Genomic DNA, 25,792 nt, shown 5'->3' on the forward strand with positions numbered 1-25,792 from the left:
CTCAGCACACCCACGAATATAACACAGTCTTAGTCACCAAACGTCGATCTATAAGAAAACTAAAGAGAGACGCAGTAACTAAGAATCAGCCGGCACTCTGGGAAAACCTTGCCATAGAAACAAGACATTATAAACAATGGCTGAGAAACTCTAGAGAGTTACTTTACCAATCTGACGCCGAGGCGATGTTGAAGGCTCTGATAAATAAAAAGCCCCGCGACTTCTGGTCGTTAATCAATAAACCGAACAAACTTCAAAACTCGCAGATGATAAACCCAGTTACAGAAGCTAAATGGACCGACCATTTTCGAAAACTGTTCGAGCCAGTCAAAGGAAACACCTACGAACCAGAACAACAAAAAGATTCAGCCTGGATCGACCAGATAGAAATCGACAAAATCAAATCAATTATTTTGAAACTGAAACCATCGAGAGCCCCGGGCCCTGACGGGCTCGCTAACTGCGACCTCAAACAAAATCCAGAGGAATGGGCGAACTTTATCTGCTCAATTTTTAAAGTTTGCCGAGAAAGTAAAACCATTCCAGACTCATGGTCAAAAGCTTTGATCGTTCCGATCTTTAAAAAGGGAGCCAGAGACGATCCCTCGAATCACAGGCCATTAGCATTGTTAGATGCCATTGGAAAAGTTTTTGCTACAATCCTACTGAATCATTTTCGCAAATGGGCAGCCACTGCTGGCTGTTCAGATTTTCTCCAAACTGGATTTCAAAAAAATGCAAGCACGAGTGCAAATATTCTGTGCTTGAACCTACTCAAAGACAGAGTTATGACTGGATCTCCACGGATTTACCTAGCGTTCGTTGACCTATCGGCTGCTTTTGACAGAGTGAACAGGTCCAAACTATGGTCCAAACTTAAGTGTTGGAAATGTCCTGCGACCATTTTGGACCCAATAATCAAACTTCACTCCGAAACCAGTATAAAAGTATGCCTAAATAATCAAGGCCTAATGTCTAACTCTATGCCGACTTTTCGAGGAGTAAAACAGGGTTGTCCCCTGGCCCCTGCTCTGTTCATATCATTCCTAGGAGATTTCAAAGAGTCCCAATCTAAAACCAGATCCTTTCCTCCGAAAATAGGCAACACTCAGGTGCCTAGACTTCTATATGCGGATGATTTAATATTGCTTGATCAGACCCAGATCGGTTTGCAACGACAACTAGCCTATACCACCGAAAACAATTTGGAAATCAATAAATCGAAAACCAAGATAATGATTCTCCAAAAACAAGGCACCAAAAAGAAAGTGGCTTTCAATTGGCTCCTCTACGACACCAAAATAGAAGTGGTCGAGTCGTTCAAGTATCTCGGAATTCAACTCGACAGCACAAAGTGGGCCAGGAACCTGCAAAATGACCTATGGGCGAAGGCTAAGAATCTAGCATCGCAATTGAGAGCTGTTGATCGGAAATACGGGAAATTCTCTCTGCAACCAGCTATCAACTTTTACAAGGCCAAGATTATCCCCTCGTTGACTTACGGCATGGACGCCACCCAGTCTATTCCTCAGGGCCTCTGGCTCAAACTCGAAGGTTTTATCTGGAGATCGGTGCTGGGTTTACCTAACTCCGTTGCTGTAGCCCCGATCCGACGGGAACTCGGTCTTGTCTCCCTAAAAGCGGTGGTGGATATCGCAACTCTATATCTGTACAGGAAAGTCATCCATCCGGAGAGCCTAGAAATCTATCGAATAATTGCCGAAGAGATCGAGAAGGGCAATAACCAAACGATGAATAAATGGGCTCAGGACCAAAATTTGAAACTGGAGGAAATCGCTTGTACCAAAGAAGAATTAAAGTACAATCCTGTTAGGATTAAAACCAAACTACAGTGTACAGATTGGATCCTGACCATTGAAAAAGCAACTGGTAACAAATTATTAGCCCATCTTCCAACGAACATCAACAAATTGAAAGAACCAATGGCATATTGCAAACGATATCCCAACAAAGCCTTAATCAGAACCTTCCTAAAAGCCCGTCTCAACGTTCTCCCGACGCAGGAAATTCTGGCGATCAGGACAGGATCCACGACAAAAGCCTGTAGACTTTGCAAAAACGCTGAAGAAATAGAATCCATCAGACACCTGCTAATGCTCTGTCCTGCTCTGCACCAAGAAAGGGTGGCCTTTTTCAGCTCCCTGACTGCTAACTCGTTTGCAAGCAATGAAGGCATCTGGTGGAACCGCTTAATTACTGGGGACAAGACAAGATGGCATACGGCGTCAGCTAAACTGTTGAACTTAGCATTCCAAAAAATTACCTTGACCACTGCCATTTGACGCAGCATCTCTTTATGGGTGGAAGCTTAGTCCCTGTTCCCCTGGTGATGCTTTTCACTCTCCTTCTTCTCTTGAGCTCTTGTAAAAATCTTGTTTGATTATATACAAGTAATTTAAAAAAAAAAAAAAAAATAACCAAATGGTGCTAATTCTATCAACTCTGTGAGGATGGAAAGCAGAAATGAGCCTGACATAATTCCAGGATAAGCATGCAGGTTCCAGAAAGAGCATTGAAAACCTGCCAATGGGAGCTCCACTCCATGAGCCTCCTCTCCCCTCCCCTCCCCCGGTTCTCCCCACTGGGCTCTCCCCTGCGGTCCTGCTCCTGAAATCCCATGCATGCATACATTCTCAGTGTCTGCGGTAGGGCAAAAATGGTCTGCAAAATAATGGCTGCGTGCACACCTGCCAAGCTTTTGCGTTGCCAAGGAGGAAGAATAAGGAGGGTTTTGTTTTTGGTGGGTGAAAGCCTACTGCTTCCTACTGACGGGCATATGGGTTGGCGGGTGAGTAAACTGACTATGGCGCTTGGCACCCGCCAAAAGCAGGTGCGTTCACTGGTTTGTGGGTGTAATCATTCTACAAATGGTAATATGGACAAACTACAGCCCATTTTCCTCCCCCCAGTTATTTCAATTACACTTTCATGTCTAGTAAAAAATGTGCTAAAAGTGTGCTCTCAAGTCATGGTCTGTGACTCATGTCATTGTACACAGATGTTATTATTCATTCTTTTCTTTTTTTCAAGCACATTCTTTCATTGCTTGCAATTTAACATACTCAGACAACACAATGTCAATGCAGTACAAACATATTTTATAGGATAAAAAGCAGAGAAGAAAACCCTCTGTTACTTGGGTACACAAGGGGCCCGATACTCATCATGGCGCAGTGAACGTGCTAAATAGCACGATTCACTGCGCCATTTCTTGACGCCCAGGCACCACTGCTATTCTGAAGTGGGCCTGGGCTTCGCTGTAATCCGCCTGTTTCTAATGGAAACAGGGGGATTGCAGAATCTTGGCAGCATTTTCGTTAAATAACGAGGGAATCGTTATTTAATGAAAATGCTGCCAATAAACCAAAGTGAGCAGCTTCAACATTGCAGGATATTGAAGCTGCTTACTTTGGTGTATAGGAAAGTGTTCCTATACACCCGTGCGATGTAAATATACCCGTGAGGTGTATATGAACACTTTCATTTAAAGCGAGAAGCTTCAACGTTTAAGCTGCTCAGTTTGGTGTAAATGAAAGTGTTCATATACACCCGTGTGTTGTATATGAACACTTTCATGTACACCAAAGCAAACAGCTTCGACGTTGCAGCACGTTGAAGCTGCTTGCTTTGGTGTACATTAAAGTGTTTACACCAAACAAGGCTTCTTGTGGCACTCCTACAGTTTAACAGCACAAAAAGGGTACTGTATATGTGCGCTAGTTTAGCGCACATATTAAACTGGAGGAGTGCCACAAGAATAGGCTTCCAAAAAGGCAGTTTACAAATGTGGCGGTTGCTAGGTTGGTTTGCAACCCATCCTAGCAACCGCCACATGTATTCTGAAAGTGGCGCATTCCTTCCGACTTCGGAAGAATGCACCACCTTCAGAATAGGTCTTACGTACCGAAAAGGTCATTAACCCTTTTAACGTCCTTTTCGGTACTTAACACCTTGTTGAGAATCGGGCCCCAGGCACCACTGCTATTCTGAAGTGGGCCTGGGCGTCATCACAAAGCAGGACAGCGCTTTCGCTGTAATCCGCCTGTTTCTAATGGAAACAGGCGGATTGCCGAATCTCGGCAGCATTTTTGTTAAATAACGAGGGAATCGCTATTTAACGAAAATGCTGCCGATCCACCAAAGTGAGCAGCTTCAACATTGCAGGATGTTGAAGCTGCTTACATTGGTATATAGGAAAGTGTCCATATACACCCGTGTGGTGTATATGAACACTTTCTTTTAAAGCGAGCAGCTTCAACGTTGAAGCTGCTGGCTTTGGTGAACATGAAAGTGTTCTTATACAACACGGGTGTATATGGACACTTCCATTTACACCAAACAAGGCTTCTTGTGGCACTCCTCCAGTTTAACGGCACCAAAAGGGTACTGTATATGTGCGCTAGTTTAGCGCACATATTAAACTGGAGGAGTGCCACAAGAATAGGATTCCAAAAAGCCAGTTTACAAATGTGGCGGTTGCTAGGTTGGTTTCCAACACATCCTAGCAACCGCCACATGTATTCCGAAAGTGGCGCATTCCTTCCGACTTCGGAAGAATACGCCACCTTCAGAATAGGTCTTAAGTACCGAAAAGGTCTTTAACCCTTTTAACGTCCTTTTCGGTACTAAACACCTTTATGAGAATCGGGGTGTAGAGATACACAGGGGTTAAAAAAACAGGTAGGCATGCATCACGGATCAGACACACAAAACTTGCTGCACCAGACATAAGGTGTAGAGACACAAAGGTGTGCAATAAACGTTGGCACATACATCACAGATCAGACATACACATCTTGCTGCAAGACATTACCAGTCCAGCATCTTAGAGTGCTCTGATCAATGCATGAATCCAAGCAATTTGCTTAGGACTGAATTGTAGGTGGCTCTTTCCAGTGAAGACAGTTTAGTATAATTGTAATTCTAAGTGCGGACCCGGGGATCGAACCTGGGTTGCTCAGTATATTCTTGCTTTCAATGCGAGCACGTTGCCCCTGAGCTATCCTCCCAAACCCACTCAACTAACTTTCTGAATGTTTATGTCGGGTCCTTTTCCAGTTGTATAGAAGTAACTTTGTGGCCACTATCACGGCTCTTGTGCGCGACTTTTTCTGATCCCTATGTAGGGCCTTCAGCATTTTCATCTTGTTAAACACAATCATCTCTTTTGCAAATTGAATTGCATGGCCTAATATTAGGGAGATTTGTGTATTGATTACTTCCCACCATGACCTCGATATCGGGCAAGGGTGGAGCATTTGAGTCAGTGTCACCTGCAGAACCTGTCCTCCACGGATGATCTTCTCCGGTACCTGAGCATTGAGACGAGTATATTTGCAGGACGACCGTTTGCGGCATGCAGGTTATTTCTAGGCTAAGGCCCGACTCCTGGACACCTCTCAGTTGGTCTGTCCAGGCTTCCTCCAGTAATTCCGATTTTTTTCTACGCGTTCAGGCCCTGGGCATGTCATCGTCATGTATATGTTTGATGCTGAGATCCTACTCTTTGAGTCGCATAAAGTAGACCTCAATCATTCCACAGTGGGCCTCACTACAAGTCCAGCAGGTTGCCACTGGACTTGCAATATTTACCAGCGTCTGGCTTGCCGGAAACACTGGGGATTACAACCACGGCGTTCAGGGAAGTCAGGCCCCAGTAATTGTAAATCCCCATTCCCGGACTCAATGGGAATGGGGACCACGGAAGCACCGGCACCAATAATAACGGTGCCTGTGGTTCCGTGAAACTGCAGGCGGGTGCCGTTCCGCCCACCAGGCACCATTGTTACCGGACTGGCACAGTCGTGATGATGCCTAGTGTTTTTCTCTAAGCATTGAGATATGCGGTTGTGGCCCTTTCCAGACCCGCTCTTATTGGGTCATCTCATAGACTGCTATTCCATGTCTGGTTCTTATGATTAGGAAGAGCAGCACTTTCTTTCTCTTCAATAGTTGGCCCAGTGCCCGGAGGTTCCCTCTCGACCAATTCACCCACAACTGGTTTGGGTCTGAACGATTGAGCAGCGGGTTCCCGAATATTGGGGAGCACAGCAGCATGTGTACGTCTAAGTCCAGCTTTGTGCATATTTTGTGAAATGCCCTCCTGATATTCACCCAGGGCGGCTTCAGAGCTCTTCTACCTGTCCCTCTGAAATAGCGTGCAAGGTTCAGCAGGGAGGTTTCTCTGCTCAAGCACCTCTCGATCAAGAGTCCTGCCATTTCCTCAGGGACCTCTTCCATGAACCACTCCCTCAAGTTGGCCAAGGTATATGCCTGGTGGTACTATTGCAGGTGTGGGAATTCCAACCTACCTTTCAGCTTCTTCTTTTCGAAGGATCGCAGTTGTGAATCCTTTCCTAACCAAACAAACTCCCTGAGCATGTGCTCCAGTGTGTGTTCAGCTATGTCTAACCTGCAGCTTATAAGAAGTAGAAGGTTTGCAGCTTAATGTTCTTTTTTTATTGTATTTATTCTTGCCCACACAGTCTGATTTACGCCATCTTGCAATATCCACACCCAAGTCTTTTTTTATCAGCTTGCCTACGTTGTGCTGGAGAGTGCTTTGCCCTGACCTCGGGAAAAGAATCCCAGGGGTGCTTTACCTCTTGCATTCCCACTCCTACGGTAGCTCTGCAGAGCCTTCCTTATTCACCCTCCCTTCATATCGGCCTCATGCTTGATTTCAAAGCAGTTTAACCTGTATCCTGCGATGGCTCCCAAATGCTCTATCACAGGGGTCTGCAACCTGCGGCTCGCCAGATGTTTTGGACTACAACTCCCACGATCTTGCACTATTGCCGGTGCTGGTTGGGGCTGATAGGAGTGGTAGTCAAAGGTTGCAGACCCCTGCTCTATCACATCAAGGAGCTCCTGCAGCCCCCCTGCAGGTTCTGAAAGTGTAAGCAGCATGCCATCCGCTAAAAGCAAGAGCCTGTGCTTCCCGTTGCCTGTCACAAGTTCCTTGATCTCATCCAACGCTCTTATGATGATGGCTAGTGGATCCAATGCCAAAAAGGATAGGTCACAAGGGACACCCTTTGCCTTGCTCCATTTGCCAATGGTATTCGGCAGAACTTGTCACCTTTGTTCCTGCTCCGTGATACAATGCTCATAACGATTTACAGAACCCTTTACCCATGGTCAACGTTTCCAGGAGAGCAAACAGGTTACCACTGTAAATTGTCAAATGCTTTCTCAGTATCGAGACTCACGACCAGGCGATCGTCCAGCCTGTCCTTTGTAGTGTGGAGGATGTCCAGAATCTGTTTGATGTTCGAGTTTCTGTTTCAGTTCCTAAAATAACCCCACTTGGTAGCCCTATAATTCCATAGTTCTTTGTATATATTTAAGGCGGGGAGAAAAACCTGCTTGTAATCATTTTGGGTATTCCCCTATGGCAAGGGGAAAAGTGCCACAAGTTCTTGCCTGGTAGCTGAATGCAGTCTCTGCACTTTCAGAGCCTATGAAGGGTAGCAGTAGCCAGAGCGGTATAACACCCGAGTCCAGAAGATAAACAAGGAGAACATCTGAGTCAAGAAACAACCATGGAAAAGCTAAGAAAACACCCTGGGGCAATACAAATACCCAGTGACTGTATTGATCTGGAAAAGAGTCAGTAGGTGGTTGGATCCCTGGAATTGTTGCATTTTGTTTGCAGATAGGAAAGTGGGCTAGCAGACTAGATTAGACTGGCACATTTCTTCTTTTATCAGGCCGCCCTGACACTGTTAGGCAGTAGCTGTCCTCACTCTTTCTGTTAAAGTGGGTACACCATAGTTCCTGCAGGAGTTTATCCAACTTATAGTGCCAAAGCCCTAGACAGAGACTGGCGTAGAGGACCTGACAGTTGGCAAGGGTGAACCAGTTAACTTCAAAGGCTTTGACAAATATTCCCTGCATCAATGCTCTGCTTCTCCCACCTCCTGTCCGCTGTTTCACAGGGCAGCCGAGACAAAGCCACTCATTTTGCTCTCTTGAAATTTCTCTCGTTTCTCCTAAGGCTTTCGTCAGGAACAGTGTAAAACCCGGAACAGGCCAGAACGCTACACTAATACATAAAACGGCAGCAAAACTCACCTGAAAATGATGCAAACACACACGAAGAACATTTTGGAAACGGGGAATGTTGAACAATGTGCTGTCATTAACCCATTACTGCCCAAAATCTACATTTTCACACGAAAAAGTACCCGGAACGGGCCGGGACGCTACCCCAATATATTAAACGACAGCAAAACTCACCTGAAAATGATGCAGACACACATGATGAACATTTTGGAAATGGGGAAGGTTGAACAATGTGCTGTCATTAACCCATTACTGCCCAAAATCTACATTTTCACACGAAAAAGTACCCAGAACGGGCCGGAACGCTACCCCAATATATAAAACGACAGCAAAACTCACCTGAAAACGATGCAAACACACATGAAGAACATTTTGGAAAAAATGGGGAAGATTGAACAATGTGCTGTCATTAACCCATTACTGCCCAAAATCTACATTTTCACACAAGAAAAGTACCCGGAACGCTACTCTAATGTATAAAACGCCAGCAAAATTCACCTGAAAATGATGCAAAAACACATGAAGAACATTTTGGAAATGGGGAAGGTTGAACAATGTGCTGTCATTAACCGATTACTGTCCAAAATCTACATTTTCACACGAAAAGTACCTGGAACGGACCGGAACGCTACCCTAATATATAAAACGGCAGCAAAACTCACCTGAAAATAATGCGAACACACATGAAGAATATTTTTCACACGAAAAAGTACCTCTGGGAAGCAGGAATTGACTGCTCGCTGGGAAGAGCGCTGGGGTTTTTGCCTTGGTTGTAGGGCTGACCTGGGAGATCCAAGAAGTCAATATATGGCAGTTTTCCACAAGCTAGATCAGGGCTTTATGTCATTTTCCAGGGAGTTGTCCATGCTGAACCGTGAATATTGATCAACAGTGTTATGTGAAGTGAAGCCTGTTTGGATGTAAGTTTTCCATTGGTATGTTGTGGATTGTGGTGGATCTGGGATGTGTCTGGTGTATTTTGGTAAAGACGTTGCCTCGGTTAGTTGAAGAAAGTTAAAATTTGTTTTGTTCTTGCATGTTGATTTAACTTTTGCCTCCACACGTCTGTCCGAATATGGACGTGAGAATAGGGCATGGACTTACGGGGGGTTACTGGTGTATGTGGTGTGTGTTGTGCTCACTGGGTGGCCTAGCAAACCACCTTCTGGGGTTAGACAGTTGTGTTTGTGTTTTGTGTGGCTGGGTAGTGCCAGCCACCTGGGCTGCTAGCTGCCAGCACATGGCACACCACAGCACTTTGGGGAGGTATTATGTGCCCGTGCCATTTGCGTTCATGGTTGTGGCTGGAGAAATGTTGTTGAGTGTAGTTTACCTCAGTTTGTTTCTGTGGAGGTGGACCCCGCACTCACATGTTTTTTTTGTTGCCATTTGGTCAAGTGTGCTTTGCCATTGTGTGTTGGGGGACCCCAGTACCCTTTGTGGGGAGTGTCGCTCCCACACCTTGGATGTGGTGGTCTCAACCTATGTGTTGTTCTTGTGGTTGGGTGCTCCTTGTTGGAGCACTGGTCGTGCTTTTCTGTGTGCCAACTATTTGCAGTGGTGTAGTGTTGCTTGTCTGTCGAGCAGCCTCAGTGTTGGTTTGGTTAAGTGATAAAGTGGTTTTCTTTGGTTGAGGTGGGTAGTCGGCAGTCGTTCCGAGGGGTGTGGGTCCGGTCCCCTGTAGGAGTTCCTGCTGTTTGGTCAACAGTGTGGATGGTGACGTGTTTTGGGTTGTGATGTTTTTCTAGCATTTCATTGGTAGGACGGTTGAGGGGATTTTATTTATTTTAATTGTATTTATTTATTTAAATATGGTGCCGAAGGTCCACAGGCATTGATTGGGGCTCCAGGTAACATCAACACCAAAAGACATGCAGAAATACGGGACAGAAGTCAGGAAAGTTGGGTCATGTCAAAGGGAGCATTACTTAAAAAGAAAGGTTTGCAGTTGTTGTCGGAATCTTGTATTGTTTTGTTCTTGCCTCAAGGTCAGGGGGAGAGAATTCCAAAGTTTGGCTGAGAGGACTGGGAAGGGTTTTCCCAGTCTGTTAGCCCGCTTGATGCTTGAGATGGTTTGAGTGGCAGGTTGTGTTCTGAGCAAGTTTTATAGTGACTGAATATTGGACCTGTCATGGGTCACTTGGAGATGGTTGGTTTTTTGGGATTGTACTTTTGTCTCTCTGTTCCGTTCCCTTACTCTTGTTGGTTTTACGGCGGGTGATGTGTTATGTCTTGCTTTCTCCCCTGTTCCTGTGCTGTGACCTAGGTTGCTGTGGAATTCTTGTAGAAAGCGTGTTCTCGTGTGTGTTCGTGTGTGTGTGTTCGTGTGTGTGTGTTCGTGTGTTCGTGTGTGTGTTCGTGTGTGTTCCTTGGGGGGCAGTTGGAAGTGGCCTGCTGGATTGAGTGGGTGCCGGTGGATGTCTCCTATGTCTTTCTGTACTTGAAGATCCTTTTGTACTTACCTGCTACCTAATATCCTACAAACTTGTATGTAGGTAAAGAAGATACCTACCCCTGCCTGGCCTCCCTGTGTCATCACTGAAGTACCCAATTAACATAATACAAAAGAAGTGAAACATTTCACCTCTTATATCAAATACTACTGTAACAGTGGTAACAGTGCAGAAGTAGTCTATATATGTTGTGTCAAATCCCAAGCTATTTCCCATGAGGCCAGGGAGGTGAGGCTGCTACCCGATAGTCCCCCTGGGAGTGGTACTCAGCAGGTGGATTGCATGGGGAGGGAACCCCTCATGGGACCAGTGAAAATCCACTTGGGAGAACGCAGTATTCCCCTCCTTCACTTCTGTCCTCTACTTCCCTTCACCCAACTCAGTCCCCACTTTCCTTATCTTCTATTCAGACCATTCTGGTCCCCCATACTTTTGTATGTTACAGTGGAGTGAAATGTATAATTCACACGAATGGAATGAGGAAGAGGGAGACTCACCCTAGCTTAATGCAAAGGAGTGCTGAGATGAAGGAGACAAAATCCCACTGTGAAACCAACACACGCGGTACAGTTGTCAAGAAGCAATCCCAATCATAAAAAGGGAAGAAGGACTCAATGGTCGGTGGAGTCCGCCCTGGAAGAACAAGGAACAAGATGCTTGTTCTATGCCATAGACTACAAAGGCTAAGAGCTGAGACACTGAGGCGTGTAGCAAGGAGAGAGAGGTCCAAGCAAGGCAGACCTGGCCAGAGGCAGGGAGAAAGGAAGCCAAACCGACGAAAGCAGACCGAGAACGAAGACACAGGCAGCCGGAGACACAAGTAAGAATCCAGAGCTGTGGAACTCCTGGAAAGAGAATGCCAAATGCAGCTGCAGCAGACAAACTCTGCTCTGCCACCTGATGAGACTGGAGACCACCCAGACGATTCCCAAAGGTAGGGAAAGAGTTGGGCTGGTGGCGAGGGCATTAAGGAAGCTAGAGCAGCTGAAAACCCAAGCAGGCATATCCCAAAGAGCACACAGGGATGCAAGTGGTACTATATTTGATACAAACTTTGTAAATCATGCAAAGATATTCCAAAGAGCACAAGGGGATACCAGTGGTATTATACGTGATACAGATTTGATAAATCACGCAAATACATCCTGGAGAGTACAAAGGGTTGAAAGAACTATGAGAATGTGGTAAAGCAAGGAGGTCATCCTAAAGATTTCAAAAGGATAAAAGAGAGGATACTCAGACAAATGCCAACCTCAGAAAAATACCTATTTGGGATAGTACCTGGCAGGAGAGTATACCAGGTCTGTCCGAGTGGTTGATATGGTTTTTGGGTTGTTGGGCTCAGCCATATGGGTATTTAAGAGGGGTACAAGTAAAAATAAGGGCGTCTGGCGGAGTCCTGATCTACCCAGGGGGGTACGTATATAATGATCAGAAATAATCAGGATGTGAGATCCTAAAAAAAAGCAAGCTACGGTTCTGAACAAAAGAGTTTATTTCAGAAAACCACAAGTGTTATTGTTCAATTAGTTTACATAGCTTTCGATAAGCACGAAAGGCTCAATAAGAACGGACAAGAGTGATTGAGTTTGGTGGAAGGGCCTAGCATTTCTAGTAGTTTCAGTCCTCCACCGAGACGGTTTTCCATTTGCGGAACGGCTCAGACTACTCCCATTGGTCCAAGCACCTTTCTCGCACCCGTGCATTGGCCCAGGCACCACACTGGGGCTAGCTTATTAGCCAAGCTGGTTTCACTTGGATGTTACAGCTACCATTACAGCAGCAGATCCCCCGACGATGCACGTTGCTCTCACGGCTCGCGGTAAGTGCACAAATCCAGCTGTCACGCCTCCAGAGGCTTTGCCCTCTATACTAATCCATTTACTCACTCACGGGAAGTCTTTGATAGCGGAACTACCTCCTTCTCCGTTTGGGTCCACATTACCATTTTGTGTATAATATGCACAGCAACCACATGTTGCTATTCGGCCCTTCTAGCGCACTGCGATCCATCAGAGGAACACAGACGCACCACTAGTTCGGACGCACTTCTGCATTTTCCAACAAAGGCACTATTTTTGCGCTATTTTAAAACCAACTTGTCCTCACACAATGGGGCGGTAATACCCTTCACGCCCTTGATCACTTAAGGCAACAGCTGACACCACGTTGCCCACACGCCCTGGAGCGTTTGTGCACGTATGGCATTCACCATTACACAAACGTCCAACAGTGTTTACTAGACCAGGGACACTCTCACCCTAGTTCTAGACGTTTGTATCGACGCTTAAAACTCACTTCCATCATTGCTTGTTTTACAGACGAGGGACCTTTCTAGGCCCTCCTCTAGCCAATAGGATCCTGACCAAATCGATACCTCAGGAACCCACGGCTCCCCCTAGTGCAGTCTCGCACCAACCATCCAGAAATAATCTTTGGATGGTTCTGTACAGCATCAACACTGCTACCACAGCAGCAGGTAAGCTGTCCTTTGACGTGGCAATACTAGGCCTCAATTATGAAACAATAAATAACACAATTAGACCCCGAGATCCTCACAAATCCTTCTCTATTCGCAGACAAAACGGACAACACCACATTTGGAGCTCATCCTGAAGAAGGCAAACACCATCCAGGCAACAATTCTGCCTTCCTGGCCGAAACACACCTGTGTCGATCCCCAGTGCCACAACTGCACATACCCTTTTTCATGTATGTCTTGTAGATTATGTTGTGTACACCCCGTGTTTACGATGCCCTGGACCACCCTATTTTCCGGGTGCACTACTGTATAAATATATGTTCTTCTAACTGTTGTATACCACTGTGCCCTTAGGTGGAACTCTGTACCTCAACACAAAAAAGAGGTTAATACTCAATCTGTATTTCCACCAAACTCAATCACTCTTGTCTGTTCTTTTTAAGCCTTTCGTGCTTATCGAAAGCTATGTAAACTAATTGAACAATAACACTTGCGGTTTTCTGAAATAAACTCTTTTGTTCAGAACCGTAGCTTGCTTTTTTGTAGGATCTCACATCCTGATTATTTTTGATCATTATTTAATAGGGGTACGACAGTGGCTATCTAATGAAAGGAACAGGATAAAAAAGGGAATAGGGAGGTGCAGTTTAGCGATGTCAGTCCTTTAACATTCTGGGATACGAAGGGGTCTGTGGGCGCACAGGAAGGGTTGGCAGAGCAGAGGATGGGAAGTGTGGAAAAAATCTGATTGAATGGGGGATGAGAATGTGGGATAGTGGAGAGAACCGACTGAGGGTTGGGAGGGAAAGGAGGCTAGTGAGATCAGGGATTTTTAAGCCTTTTGCAGTGAGAGACGAAAGAATGAAGTGTGGTCGGGGGGAGAAGGGTAAAAACTGATGGTCCTGGATAGTTTGTGACAGTAAAAATGGAGAGAAGATATGTGGTTGGTGTAGCAGTGTGATGTGACAGAGTGCAGGATGTAACAGAGTATGGGGAGTGATTCCTTGTAGGCGACAAGAACAACCTGGGAAAGGATTTTACAGCAGCGATGGATGTCCATATAGTATGATGAATCAGTAGTGTTTCCCCCCATATTCTTGACCTGGGACCCTTCTCATGTGGCCAGGGGAAGGCAGATGCTTCCTGATCCCAACCCTGGAGGTGGTGTTCTGCGGGAGGATCACATGGGGTGGGAACAGGCCAGGAGGAAGGAGAAACTCCCTTGCTTAATTTTCCCTGAAACCCCAATCTTGGAATGGCTTATTGTAAGGTAGAAGAAGTTAGGAAAACTAACTTAGTTGGCAGGGACTTCAAGTCCCATAATTCCTTCAGTACTGGGACGAGGAAGAGGGATGCAGAGGAATATTGCTGTGGGAGCAGTCAGCTAATTAGTGTAAACGACCTAGACCTGAGGGAGACAGAAGCATAAAAAGCCCCCTCAGGTACAGGAAGAGGGAGAACATGAATAGCAGGAGCAGCAGGAGAGGAGAAAGCAGTGCGGGCTGCAGAGGAAAGTGAAGCTGGCGCGAGTGAAAACGCTGGGACCATTGTGTAGCCAAGAGCGATGTCAAGTCCTGAGAGGGTCTTTGCCTCGAGCTATTCCTGTTGCAGAGGTTGCGCAGTGGGAAGCGCAAGAATGGGACGCTTGCCCATTGAAGGCTCATTGTGCAGAGGTTGCGCAGCAGGAAGAGGAAGCAGCGAGGGAAGTGTACCCTCGTTAAAGGCTTTAGGTGGTTGGGTTACACCTGAGCCTCTGTCGAGCGGAGGAAGCTCCAATTTCGAGTGGCGTGAGCAGAGGAGGACCAGACGAAGCTGTTTGCCTGACCGCGAGGAGCCACAATGACAGACAACCTGCGAACACCAAGCGGAGCTAGATCGAGCGACTTACCTTGTGAGTTCATAGCTTGCAAGTGACTCCGGAGCGCTCTGACGCCATCCACGGCAGGCAGTTTCACTCACGTGTGAGTGAGAGAAGCAGCGATTACATTTCTGAATACCAAACCGTACGAAACCAACAAATGTTGTACTTATTAAACCAAAGTGACTGTGCAAGCAAGCAAGCATGTGAGTTGGTGGAAGGGCCAAAAACCCTGTGGCGAAGCTTTAGTCCAAAAAAACACGTACAAACAATACCAAGCCAAGAGTATTTCAAAACCCAGCAATACTAATACAACAACCATTGCTCAAGGTCTCGAGAGAATAGCTCAGGGGCAAAGTGCTCACATTACAAGCAAGACGACATGGAGCACCACAGGTTTGATCCCTAGGTCCGTGCTTAGAAACCTCTGGGTATTAAGTGCGTTATAAATAACCTATCACATCAAATAACCTATCAAGGCAAGAGGGGAAAAATGGGAACCCCGAGAGTTGTAAGAATTTCTGTTTATGTGTTGTGAAATACAGATCACTAGAGGATATAAACACACATTGCCAAAGCCAAGACAGAACTAGTATAAGACCACTTTGTGGTCACTATTTGGTTGTTGGTGTAGAGGGGGAAGGAAAGGTGGCAACAAGGCTGCCCTTCTGAAGAAGATTATCCAGAGGGAGAGAAGCATAGTTACAGAGGAATCCTAAAGAGCACCAATGTGATTCCTTCTTTCACCGAAAATGGTTTAAAGCGTGATGCTAACTAAACCTTGTGAAGTTGCTGTTCTTAGTTGGAAGTTACCACTGAAGCACACTTTGTTCTTTTGTGAAGTACTAGACGGGCAGGCGAGTAAACCTGTGTGGCAAGTTGCTGAAGTAGAAGGCCTGGCATGACTGAAAACCAGGTAGTAGTTGATGAGAGTGCTAAACTGTGGTTCTAACTAAGAACTCTATAAATTCGTTCTTACTCCAGGAGGAGTTGGAACACACTATTTCTTTTAAAATCAAAAAGGTATGGAATGGAATGGAATAGATTTTGTAAAGCGCAACATTTGCCTGAGGGCACCTTCGTGCTCCCTACAGAGCAGTGAAAGAGATAGCCTATAAAAGAAACATTTTCAGAGCTTTGCAAAAAGCCAGAGGAATTGGGGTAGCTCTGAGAGAAAGAGGTAGAGAATTCCAGAGAACAGCCACAGCCACTAAGAAAGCACAGCCACCAATGCAGCTATACCTGACCGATGGAACAGTCCGCAAGCAAGCATTAGCTGACCGCAGAGCATGGCTCGGGATGTAGGGTGAGAAGTTCGCCATGAGGTATTCCACCCCCTGACCATAGAAAGCTCGGTGGACCAGGCAAAAGGCCTTGAATTGAATATGTTTGGCCACCGGCAGCCAATGGAGTTTGTGGAGAACAGGGGAGATGTGACAGCCACAAGGAGTAGAAGTCACCAATTGGGCAGCAGCATTCTGGAGGACTTGCAGGCCATGAAGTATATAAGCAGGTTGGCTAAAGTACAGAGTGTTGCAATAGCACAATGAGGATGTAACCAGAGCAGAAATGACAAAGACACAGAGATGCTCCAGGATATAGGGAATGACCCAACACACGAGACTCTGCTGAAAATGGCCCTGCTGGCACACAGAGCTGACTTGTGACTCCATGGACAAGGATGCAGTGAGTTTAACCCCAAGGTCCTTGACAATTAAGACTGGCTGAGGAAAGGGGCCCAGGGAGGCAGGCCAGAAAGCTGCCGTCCAAAGAGTAGCAGCTGTGGAGGACGGGGGTGTACCACCAAAACCTCGGTTTTATCACCGTTCAACTTAAGCCAGTTGGAATTCATCCATTCTCCCCAAGGCCTCCAGACAAGCTGTGATGGTTGACCTAAAACATGGCGCTGGTGCGCAGTGCATTCTGGGGGAACTCAGAGCCATGATGGATATTTATCCATGCCTCAGTGGAAAGCTACACTTGCTTTACGAAACAACATGTTTTCAACGTTATTCGCTGATGAGCTTGGAATGCAGGCCTTCCCAGCCAAGGACACAGCGCTGGGAAAGCTAAGATCCGCAGGTGCCGGCTGGTACCTGATAGCGAAGTTTGTTTTGGGTTTGCTCGGCCTGTGCCAAGGTTTTGAGATGAGTTATGGAATTGTTTCCCGGGGCGTTTAGGAGAGAGAAGTGCTTTGCTCCTTGAGGTTACTGTCGGTTGACCCAGCTGGCAACCAACGGTCACCCATCAATGCGCAAGCGCATTGCCAGAAGGTTCGAGAAGTTGCCACCCCTTGTTGAGGAGGGCATATATGCGGAAGCCCTCAACGGTCAGACGGGATAAGCACAAAGACTTCAGTCGGAGGGGGGACGCTTCGGTCCGACACTCCTGTGGGTTGTTGTGCTCTTGGCCTGGCTGTTATCGGGGTCTTTCAGCCGCTGCTGGCGAGATGAAGTTCCATTAAGCTACGCCCACGGTGATGTATTTCTTTCTTTGACTTCTTTATGTTTTCTGTGATCTATGCCCATGTGAGTTGTACGAGTTATTTCTATGTACCTGTAAGCTTTGAATAAATAGCCGTAAAGAGCTGATTATCTTCTAAAGTGTGCGTGGCTGTGAATTATTGTGTCTGTTTTTGGGTTGAAGTATTTGCTCTATAATTGCACTGGTGATTTATGGTAGTTCCGTGCACTTTTCAGAGGAGAGCAATACATTTTTGGCGACGAGGATGGGATATTTGTGATGAATTGCTCCAAATATTAAAGAATCCGTCTGAACGCAGAGATATTTGTGATGAAGTGTTCCAAATAATCTGTTTGAAGCCAAGTTATTTGTGATGAAGTGTTCCAAATAATCTGTTTGAACGAGCGAAAAGTTGTTTTAATTGGGCAGTGAGTGTTGAACTGTGTTAAGCTGTTTTTATTTTTTTTCCTTTTCCCTTGCTGTGAAATGATGATTGTGTGAGAGAGTGCAGAGCAGGCTGTCGCCTTTCCTTGGTCGTCTCACTGCAGCTCTGAGACAGCCAATAGACAGCACCTTTTGTGTTGGCCTGCCGCGGCCAATAGCATTTGTGGTTGAGATCTTGCCCCTTCAGTAAAGCAGTCGTGGCTGACTTACTGCTGGGAAATGAAACCAAGGAGCCGAAAAGCCGTGAGCAGAAAGGAAAAATGTCTATGTTCACAGTGCTCCAATGAATGATGAATTAAAGATTTATGTTCAATTAGGAAAGAATCTTTTCATGCGGTTTCCCTTGACAAAGTTGCAAAGTGAAAGCTTGCTCTATTTTGGCATGAGAGCAGAGAAAGAGAAAAAAATTGCGAGTATTTGACAGGCAAATTGTGACTAGTGTTTAAACATTAAACATTGCGATTCAGCCCCAGTGTGTTAGCGAGTGGGGGGCTGTAATATAAAGGAGGCGAGGATGCGCCTTTCTTATAATGTATGCTTTTGAAGTGTTCACATTCCTGAAGATAACGTGGGAATGAGCCTTGTTTAGGAGAAAGAGTAACATCAGTGTTGAAAGCTTAAAGGGTTTGTTTTTGGCAACTATAAATTCCATGTGCTGGTGGTGCATCCTGTTTAAGGAACACACTAAAATTGTCTGCATTGCATTTTAGCTGTGCCATGTTTGCAAGGGGTGAGAGACTCACTTGATTAAAAAAAAGTGAGTGAATGGCATTTGAATTTTCGATTTTTGTGTATTGATTTGAAATTGCAGAACCAGTTTGCAAGGGTTTGGGGGGAAAAGACAATTTACATTTTCTAAATTGCCCCTAGAGTATTTTGACTGTTTGCACGCTATACCATGGAATTGCTGCTAAAAGCAAAAGTACTGCTGTTATTAAGGGATGTATGTTTTATACGCGACAAGGACAAGTTGATTGTGATGTATAGTGATAATGTTGTTGACAAATTAACGGCCCACAAGCAATACAGAGTGTGGGTTGCTTTTGTAGATAACGTGCAGGGAGCTGCACTACACATGACATGTTTTAAATGCACTGACATAAGTGGTTATATTCTGGCAATGGTACAACAGAATGGAAAATCTGTGTGTTATAAGACAGCACAAAGATTTAGTGGGTTGCGGGTTCTTTTGAAAGATCGCACTGTGCATTGGAGTGAGTTTGTGAAGCCAAACTACAAGGTTACGAGGAAAAAGAAAAATGTATGCCTTTAAATGGGACATCAGTTTAAACAGGCTAAAAAGACATTTTGCAAAATTACAAAGAAGTTGAATCTGATGACAAGAAAATGTGCCTCTTTTGAACATGGGAGTCTTGCTGTGTGGAGCTTGTGGCTTGGAGATAACTTGCACTGTCTTGGGCAAGGTGCGCGAAAAAAAAAAAACTGTTGAAGGAAGGCAGGAAAGAAAAATGCTGCACTCCTGTTCGGTGAAATGGTGTTTACCGAAGCTGGCAGATATGGGAGCTTTTCTGAGTTGCTGGAACAGTGCAGGAAAGAGTTAATCTGGGTGAACTGTCTGAAACGAGTGCCTTCCATTGAAGCCGCCACAGTTTAAGAGTTATAGAGCAAAGAGATAAGCTTGCTGCGCGAAAGATAAACAATGACATTCCTGCATTCCATCCCCTGTGAGAGACACCGTCAGTGTGAGCAAAAACTGAGGAGGGGGGTGCAATTACAGAATGCTGAAACTGAACTGAAGGCAATAATTGCTGTGAGTGAAGATGAAAAAGAGCGCAATCTACCTTACACATGATGATGTATGCAAGTAAAGAATTTGCCCAGTATCAAATGGCAGACTAGGCGCGCATCGCGCATATGAACATTTGGGGAAACTGCATCTGTGAATGGGCTAAGAAAAGACACAGCTGCCCATTTCAAGAGACATTGCCGTGCAAGCTGCATCCCAGTACCCCATGTGATGTGAACTGAAGTAAAGCGCTGTGCACTGGAGAAGAAACCTCTAGGCGCTTTGAGAAGTGAACATACACAGCTGGCAAAATGCAAGCTACATTGCCAGGGCTGGAGTAACTGACAAAGACATTATGGTGTTCCAGATGGAAAAAAAAAAACTGACAAAGGTAGCCGTTTTGCAAGAGACAACATGCAGAGCGAGGCTTTGGAGTATAACATGAACACTGCACATTAGCCATGATCCAGAAGCCTCATGGCTTGGTGCAAGAATGAATGATTTGTTGAAGCAAATAAAGAAACTGATTCAGACTATCGCTCTCAAAAGGGTGGCCCAAGAAATTAGCAAACACCCTTTGGGAAAATGACAAGTGGAAAACCAGAGGCTTTAAAGACACTGCCTGTATGGAGAGAAGATAAACAAAGCTGCTTGTGCAACTGCAGGCGGTATTGGACTAAAGGACTTTACCTTTGAAAAATGGAGTGATGCCAGCAGGGCAACCTAAATAAAGATCATGAGACACTGGAAGCAAGTTGATGCCTGGCATTCGTGATCGCTTTGGTGACAAAGAAAAACATTGATCCATTGAGAAGTGCGACCTGGGTACTTATTATATGGCTATTGTAAAATCACAGATCAGTCTGAGGTACCATTGACCAACTATGATCGCATTGCACAAATGAGTTTGTGAGTAGGCGGTTACACCCCGTATGGTTGAGTGCAAATAAGCCCCCAGTAACATGCAGAAGGGTGGTGTTAAAGGAAGGGGTGGACAACGCTGATATTGAAGTTTTGATGACATCCTAATGTGGATAACACTGATAGTGTACCTTTTGATGAAATGTTAACCTTTCTGTTTGTATTTTGCCTAGGCAAATAACCACGAAAGTAGCGTGCCATGATTGGGGGGTAGACGTGTGCAATTGCCGGGTGACACTGATCAGTCAAGCAGACGCATTCTCAGAGAAAGTGAGTCACTGCGAAATGCTATGTCAACTTTGAACCTGTCCTGCACCGCACTCAATGCTGCTAACGTGCGTGAAGAGTGAAAACATTTGTTCTGCAACCTGTGAGAAGTGTCCAACAAAGTAATAACTTTTGCTGAACTGTCACGGTGCAGACTTGGTATATTGTCAAACATTTGATGCTGCACATTCAAATGGTTTAGTCGACGGTTGTAATGACCTTGTTGATATGTTTTGCCTTTCTTGTCTAAAGAACTGTGGACAATGAGTTGTGGACTGTGACATCATGCACCACAAACAGCTGTGTGAAACAGCACTTGAATGCCAACATGTTGAAACCTGATTCTTAAATGCATTTTGAGATTAATATGTGAAAAGAGAAAATGAAATGTTTTGCCCTTCCAAATGAATTGCCTTAACCAGAGAGGTTTATGTTTTGCCTTTTCCAAAATTATTACATTGCATGTGGCCAGGAAAATGATTCATGAATTGTTTGGGCAGCAGGGTTGGGCGAGCAGGAGCATAATATATTTTGAGATAAAATGAATGCGCACACCAAAGTTAACTGTGCAATTAAGGCCTTTGATTTGTAGTAATGCTGCCAAGTGTGTGAGCTATAATTAGAGATGGTTGAATTTGAAACAGGATGGCTCTTTCCATGTGGTAACATGTGCTTTGACTCGATTAGGACTAATGATGTTTCCTTTACACTCAGTGATAACTCGAGATAAAAGGTCAACCTTTGCATCTGTAGGGATTCTCCTGACTGTGATTCATATGTAGATTTGATATCAGAAGCTGAGGTTTGAGCATTAACCCTTTCATTAGTAGGTGTTTGGGGTTTAGCTGCTGTGGGGTAAAAGTCTTTGATCAAATTAGCACGTTTAGTAGTAAAAAGACTCAATCATACTTCTCAAGCTTTAAAAGAGTTACTCCTTGACAGCAAAGTTATTAGAAAAGCTACTTTGCAAAACAGAGCTGCTGTTGATTACTTATTGCTGAAACATAATTCAGGTTGTAACGCAGTTGAAGGTATGTGTTGTTTCAATTTAAGTGACCACTCACGATCCATTGAAAGTCATATTCAAGGTTTAACGGTTCTCAAGTTTCCCAAGATCAAAACAGAAGTTGATGGGATTGGTTATTTTCATGGGTTCCTGATATTGAAAGTACACTGTGTTATGCTTTTGCTTGCATTTATATTATATTAGCTATCATAATAGCTTGTTGTTGTTGAATTCAATGTATTCACAACTTAGTTCTGATATTCTGTCGGTTTTAAAGACCGCCTCTTTTGCCACTGGGCTATGGAAAGTAAATATCCAAGGGTGGATTGTGATGGTTGACCTAAAACATGGCGCTGGTGCGCAGTGCATTCTGGGGGAACTCAGAGCCATGATGGATATTTATCCATGCCTCAGTGGAAAGCTACACTTGCTTTGCGAAACAACATGTTTTCAACGTTATTCGCTGATGAGCTTGGAATGCAGGCCTTCCCAGCCAAGGACAGGGCGCTGGGAAAGCTAAGATCCGCAGGTGCCGGCTGGTACCTGATAGCGAAGTTTGTTTTGGGTTTGCTCGGCCTGTGCCAAGGTTTTGAGATGAGTTATGGAATTGTTTCCCGGGGCGTTTAGGAGAGAGAAGTGCTTTGCTCCTTGAGGTTACTGTCGGTTGACCCAGCTGGCAACCAACGGTCACCCATCAATGCGCAAGCGCATTGCCAGAAGGTTCGAGAAGTTGCCACCCCTTGTTGAGGAGGGCATATATGCGGAAGCCCTCAACGGTCAGACGGGATAAGCACAAAGACTTCAGTCGGAGGGGGGACGCTTCGGTCCGACACTCCTGTGGGTTGGGTTGTTGTGCTCTTGGCCTGGCTGTTATCGGGGTCTTTCAGCCGCTGCTGGCGAGATGAAATTTCATTAAGCTACGCCCACGGTGATGTATTTCTTTCTTTGACTTCTTTATGTTTTCTGTGATCTATGCCCATGTGAGTTGTACGAGTCCCCTTCCAGCACTTATCATACACCTGTTGTCTACGCCTTATTTTCACACTTACACCTGCTGGCCGCACTACCTCTTGGTGTTCTATCATGTGTTCTGCACTTTCCACTCCTCCCCTGCCCCTCGCACTTCCCTCTTCCCAGCACTTGCACTTTCTCAATGTCACTGGGCCTAGTAAGATCGTTGTTTTGTCATCCATTGTTTCCCCTCCCTTGCCTCGTCGCGCTCTAAAACACTTGTGTATGGGCACGATACAAATAAAATATCATACCATATCAATATTAGCCTCAGAAGGAAGGTCAGTAACAGCAATATTCTATTGAATAGAAATGATTTTATCCATAAAACACGTGGACAAGGAATTACAGAGGGCCTGAGGGGAGGGAACAGGAACCGGTAAGCTAGTAGAGAGATAACGAACCACTTTGAACAACTCACTGGGGTGATTCACAGAAGTTTAAATAAGAGATGCAATGTAAGAGATACGCATTTCATGGCACATGAAATGGCAAGGTGATACTGGAAGGTGATCAGAGACCAGGCAAGCTTGCCCCTGGGGGTATAAGACCGCCTCCACTTTCGCTCCATCTGCCTGCGTGGTAGGCGAAGGGCACCCAGCTTGTCCATGAACCACTGCTGAAAGGGGCATGACGATAGCCTCGATGTCTAGAGCAGAGCAAGGCTGTCTGCAACTGTGGTCAGAGTCCTACTTAAAGAATTCATGTCCAAAGGGGACAGCCCTGAAAGTCGGACAAGTATGAAAGAGGTCATATCAGTTTTAGATACTGAGCGCCATACACGCCGCTGGAATAATTTGGCTGGTGGAGCAGATGGCAGGTCCTTGATACCCCAGGTGAAGGGAACAACAAAATGATCAGACCACAGAATTTGAAAGGCCGCAAAAAGAGTGATCTCAGCATCTGCTGAGAAAATCAGGTCCAAGGTGTAACCTAAGGAATGGGTCTGTTCATGAACCTGCTGGGTGAGGGAGAGTTCTTTCATAGAGGACAGAAATCTTTGAACCTTAAAGTTCTCCACCTCATTGACCTTAAGATTAAAGTCACCCACAATTGTAATTGGTTATTTATAATGCGCTTAATACCCAGAGGTTTCGAAACGCGGACCCAGGGATCGAACCTGCATTGCTCCGCATTGTCCTGCTACCAAGGGAAGCACGTTGCCCCAGAGCTACCCTCCTGACACAATGGCATATAATTCTGACAAAGACAGTTGTTGTTTACTTGAAGAAGACAAATGTAAAACCTGTTCTTACTCCAGGAGGAGTTGGAACCTATCAGTTCTTTGTGTACATTGATACAACTGAACTTTTTATTATCAAGTATTAAATCCGCAAGAACTGTGTTGGAACTTTGTGGCCAAACAGAATTTCCTGATTTCTTATGAACTGTGGAGCAAACCCTTGCTCAAACCTGGGGAAGGGGAATTAACCCAGGTTATGAGAAGAGGCAGTGGCCATACTGTGAATGTGGTTTTATGTTATATTGTTATATATCATTGTTGGATTGAACTGCCATACATTTCCTTATTGATTTATTGAATGTACAAGTGTGAGGGACGAATTTCCTTTTGTTAGAGTGTTTATTTTAGATGGGGAAATCCTTGTCAGGGTAGTGATAGTGACGCGTTTATCCAATCTTTTTATTTAATAAAATGGCTAAAGTTGAAATCTCTTTACAAAGTTCTCCGCCTCACATTTCTTACCACTCACAATAGGTTCTGAGATGCTGGATGGTTGGGGAAATCCAAGGTTCAGGACAAGGGAAAGAGGGATAATGGCACTCAATGAGAGCACTAGTGCTAGGTTAAAATCTTGGAAGGCCTTCTCACTGGAGTTGGTAACAGATGGAAAGAGCACCTAAAGGAAGGGCCTGACTTTATTCAGATGAGGAGTTATTTAGTCCAGTGAGATTCAGAAAAATTGGGTCGACTGATTGGGGGAGGGTGACCAGAAAATTGTCAGAGTATGAGGCGTCAAGGTGAAGACAGTGGCCGTAGTCATGTTCGGCAGGTTGAATTGCCAGGAGTTCAATGGCAAAGATTTGATTAAGAGGTCCAAGTAATTGAAAAAGAGAGATTGAAGACTCAATGAGGTGAATAGATGAGAATTATGCAAGAGGAGGTGGAGCAAGGAGCTGAATACAAATGTACTCAAAAGAAAATGAGATTAAGTCATTGGGGAGAGAGGTGGAGGGCGTGAGCTCGAGGGCAGCCTTGCCTGAACAGCCATGGGCTAAGGGCCAGAGGCAAAGGGAAGTGCCCTCCAGAGCAGCTCCGCTCCTTGTTTGCCAATTAGCCCATGGTCGCCTGACGTAGAAAACCTACAGTGACTGACAAGGTAAAAGTGGTGTGGGCGGGGAGTACAGCCATTACTGTACTCCAGTAAAACACCACCACTCTTATGACCTAATATCATATATCTACCTGCATCCCATATTTTGCATTTAGCCTAAATGTGTAAGTTAGACATGTGTTTCTTCTAACTAACAGTACTAAAAACGATCAAATTCTGCAAACTCAACTGCAAACTCTGAACTGGACACAACCATACCTCTACCGCACCACAACCCGGCTGCACTTCACAACACCCAACCCAGCATAAAACCATACCATGCACAATCGTACCTCAACACCACATGCCAGCTACCAACAGAAAATTCACCAATGCCCAGTGACCGGTTTCTCCGAACTGAAGCTGCCAACAGTACGTCAAAGCACTCTTGCTCTTTTCTCTCTCAATCCCACCAACAACCCCCCACCCCAACACTCCTTACATTGCAGATCTGCCAGTGTGCCAAGAGACTACACCAGTGGCAACAGTGTGTGGTACAAGATCTCATAACATTAACATCATTTGCCAGTTTTGGCATGAAATGCCCAGCTTCTTCCACCATATGCTCAAGCACTTCTGAGATACGGCTGTGCTCTTCTACCATACAGCATACCCTCATACCTTTAACTGACAAGTCCTACTCCATATATTTAGGTACTGGCAAAGACATCACTATAGACCATGTTCGTGAGTAATGGGTTAATGACAGGCATTGTTTA

At 45.2% G+C, this 25,792-nt stretch overlaps 1 long non-coding RNA gene across 1 annotated transcript in view; it reads left to right on the top strand.

Annotated features, from left to right (window-relative positions):
* LOC138453447 (uncharacterized) overlaps positions 1–25,282 on the top strand; it is a 268,937-nt gene extending 243,655 nt beyond the window's left edge. The window contains exon 3 of the long non-coding RNA XR_011260428.1: positions 20,630–25,282. This is a non-coding gene — a long non-coding RNA (uncharacterized lncRNA). The remainder of the gene's footprint in view (positions 1–20,629) is intronic.
* The last annotated feature ends 510 nt before the right edge of the window (positions 25,283–25,792 follow it).

This window comes from Ambystoma mexicanum, chromosome 4p, assembly GCF_040938575.1.
Source record: "Ambystoma mexicanum isolate Mex_15411 chromosome 4p, UKY_AmexF1_1, whole genome shotgun sequence".
Lineage (NCBI taxonomy): Eukaryota > Metazoa > Chordata > Amphibia > Caudata > Ambystomatidae > Ambystoma > Ambystoma mexicanum.